The sequence below is a fragment of the Ochlerotatus camptorhynchus genome, unplaced genomic scaffold, assembly GCF_037179485.1.
Source record: "Ochlerotatus camptorhynchus isolate MF236.1 unplaced genomic scaffold, CSIRO-AGI_Acam_v1.1 ptg000431l, whole genome shotgun sequence".
NCBI lineage: Eukaryota > Metazoa > Arthropoda > Insecta > Diptera > Culicidae > Ochlerotatus > Ochlerotatus camptorhynchus.
In genome coordinates, this window is record NW_027040917.1 from 390001 (window position 1) to 394072 (window position 4072).

The window sequence follows — 4072 nt, forward strand, 5'->3', positions numbered from 1 at the left end:
CGCATCACTCGCGTCAATTCCGAGGCCCCATATAGACTAAAAGTCTCGTCTACAAAGTTGTTCCTAATTGCTAGGCCTTCGTTTTAATAAATTCAATTGTAGGGTGGTTCTTATTGTCATTGATATCAAAAATATAACTTTTTTGTTCGAAAAAATTAAGGTATACATTCCTGGGCAAAGTTATAGCTGACTGAATTTCAAGCAACTTTGTTGAAAAATCTTTTTTGTTTCTCTTAAATTGACCAATTTAGAGCTATTTCCTTGAATTGAGTTAGGGTGCCTCTAAAAAAAACAGATTTTTTGCTCTAGTTTTCTTACTTAAAATTACTCAGCAAAGTTGTCATGAAATAACTTTTAGATCTTGAAGGCGCAAATTTTTGCTGCGCAGAGCTTGTTGATATCTTTCGCCAATCAAGAGTTATTGAAGTTTTTCTACTAAAAATATGCCATTTTATGAACAATTTTATGTATGTGAAGTGCCATTTCGTGGACCCAAGAGTTAATTTTTGGATCCCAGCTCCAAATTCGTATTGATAAGATGTCATTGAATGGTTTTGAATAAAAAAAAAAACGTGGAGCTCTAGGATCAGTTTCATGAATTGACCACTTTCCGGATGATCCGGATCTTCCAGTGGACCATCCCGTGGTCACCAGGGTCTACATTCTGGTCAATACTTTGAATTAAATTTGATAAAACGTCTAGGAGCGGTTTTGAAAAAAAAAAACCGCGGAGCTCTAGGATCAGTTTCATGAATTGACCACTTTTTCGGATGTTCCGGATGTTTTTAAGGACCACCTTGTGGTTTCCAGTGACCAAATTCCGGTCATAACTTAACATTAATTATGATAATACTTCTAAGAGAGTTTTCGAAAAAAAAAAACCGTTTCAGGTTTCAGTTTCAGGAATGTATCACTTTTACGGATGTTCTGGATTTTACAGTGAACCATCGCGTGGTCTCCAGGATCTATACTCCGGTTACAACTTCGAATTCATTCTGATAAAACGTCTATGAGTGGTTTCGAAAACTACGCGGAGCTTTAGGATCAGTTTCATGCCTTGACCACTTTTACGGATGTTAAGGTTTTTCTAGTTGACCATCCCGTAGTCCTCAGCGTTCTTATTCCGATCACAACCTCGAATTCATTCCGGCAAGACGTTTATGAGTGTTTTCGAAAAATATGCGGAGCTCTAGAATCAGTTTCATGAATTGACCACTTTTACGGATATTCCGGATCTTCCACAGGACCAGACTTGTGGCCAACCGAAAACTGACTGTTTCTTAAAGGTGGTCAACTATCTGCTTAACAACTTCTCCAAAGACTGCACGAAGTTATCTCTTCAAATTGCCGTACAATCAGTGTTTGGTCCCAATTAGCTCTAATCCCATATGCTACGTGTATTCGTTATTGCCGGTTCCTATTGTGCGGTCCCTATTAACCGTACTACAGGAATCTTGACTGGCGGAGAGAGAGAGAAAGAGTTTGTAGCGTGGTACCTCTGTTGAGATGGTGGTCAGCTACTTCAGCCGGCACCCATGATCCTGGTCTCCATGGAAGAATTGGGCAGATCTGTAGCTCGGCGCACCTCCTCGATTCTCTCAGACGGAGTAGGGTCTAAATGACCGATGTTCCACGCGCTCGCAGACGGGGCCGTAGCACCTTGGACTTTGGGCACTGATGAGTGGGGGTGGACCTGCCAGACGTTACCAGACCCTCACCGCCACAGCGTTGGCTACTGCACGCCCGTTGCGTGTGTCCTAGCAATGGCCGATTCCCCCAACTCCCCTCCTGGATAGGAATAGTACCCACGTGAGGACTCCGGTGGTCGTCTTCGGTCGACGATACTTAAAGCGCTCGATCCTAGCCGAATTCAGCAATGGACTACACCCGGAAATCAACAGCGGTGGGGTTCGAAATTAAGAAAAAACCGCGAATCTTTAGACATACTCTCAGGAATTGATCATTTTCGCGGTGATAATGGATATCCACAGGAGCCTTTTCTGGCCACTCGGTAGCAGAATCTATGGTGATTGCATATTTCCTCTATTCTCATGATTATATGCAGTTTTTAAAAAATCGTGGATCTCTTGGTCTCTTTTCGATAATTGGCCATTTTCCCGGTGATTCAGGAGACCCAGAAGATAATTTTTTGGCAACCCGGCATGAGAATCGATATGGTGATGGCTTATTTACAGTATACTCATGATTGAATGCAATTTAGAAAAAAATCTCGGATCTCTAGATCGACTTTCAGAAATTGATAATTTTCCCGGTATTTCCGGATATCTAGATGACCGTTTTATAGCCACCCGGTAGTAGAATCGATATGGTGATGGTACATTTCTTCTATGCTCATTATTGCATCCAATTTAGAAAAAAATAATCGTGGAATTCCAGGCGTACTTTTAGGAATTGACCATTATCACGGTGATTTCGGATATCCACAGGACCCTTTTTTGTTCATCTGGTAGCATAATCGTTATGATGATGGTACCGTTCCGATTCAAATTTCGGACGATTCAAATTTCGGACACTTTCATTTTTAATTAAATATTGCATCCAGTTAGAAACAAAGTAATAATGTTAGATGATCGTGGAGGGCACTAGTCAAAAAAATTAAAATTTACAAGACATGTGGATCATATTCGACCGAGATAATCAACTTTTAAAAGTGTCCGAAATTCGAGTTTAAGTGTCCGAAATTTGAATCGGCACGGTATATTTCCTCTATTTTCATGATTTTATGAAACTTAGAGAAAATAGCGGATCTCTATGTATACTTTCAAGAACTGATCATGATTGTATGCAATTTAGAGATAATTATGGATCTGTGTACTTTCAGGAATTTACCATTTTTCCGGTAAACTCGAATTTCCGCAGAACCACCTCTGACGGGATTTCCCGTTCCGAATGACCAACCCCAAGTCCAATCGGTTCCCTGTCTGTTTCGTTCGAAAGTAAATAGTCATACCTCTCAAATAGTGGCTCAATCCTAAAATTTAGTAATCAAATTGCCAAGAACCAGTAATGTCAACATGAATCGACACGCATTTTCCAGCCTTGATACATTGAGAAAATTTCGATAGCTTGGGGTTCTGTCAGTTAAAAATTGTTAAACCAGTGGAAGAGAAACACGCTGCATAAATTCACACGTCAGACTTCAAGCGCGGTCTACTTCGATCTCTAGTCAACTGTGTCCGGAGATATCCAAACAATTAATTTGAATTGATCAACAGTTGAATAAGCCATTTTTTAGCTGAAGAAGCTTATTTGTGTTTTTTTTTTTATTAATAATTATTTGATAAGGCTCAACAAAATTAACTTTACAGAGCCGAGGATTCATGTTCACTAGACAATACATCTTAGCGGCGCCGGTGGTGTAGTGGTAAGCGTGATTACCTCTCACCCCAGCATTTCTGGTTTCAATCCCAGTCGGCGCCGCTGGGATGTTCTGAGGCATAACATCTCTGATCACGTCTTCCTTCGGAAGGGAAGTAAAGCCGTTGGTCCCCGGTTCATGAGTTGATGGGTTGATAGGTGTAGGGTCCAGGTGTGGGAGCTGTGCCTCCCTGGCGTCGGTAGCATTGGTGCTCAGCAAGGAAAACAAAATCGACGGAAAACAAATCCAGGAAAAAAAAATACAATACATCTTAAAACTATAGCCAAAAGGTACAACACAATAAACATTTCAAGATGGAGCTGGAATAAGAGCGTAACAGCTTTTGTAAACAATGACTTCTTTCGAAGATGTCTTCAAAGTCTAGGCTCGCCCACGCAAATCCACATCACCATCAGGTAGGGTAAGACTTCACTGGGAGAATGAATGGAATACGAAAGAGATTAGTTTCAAGAATTGACAGTTTTAATCAGAATCCCCAACTAACCATACTGAAGCAAAGTAAGTAAATACAAGCTATATTGCGACTACTAAATGGTTACTTCACCCAACCGGGGGATGTAAGATTCGCTTACAATTATGTGGAATTCATCATCAGAGGATGTTAGTGGAGACCGCATGAACCGAGGATGCGATATACCTAGCTGCGGTCCAATGCAAGAAAATTGGAGACCG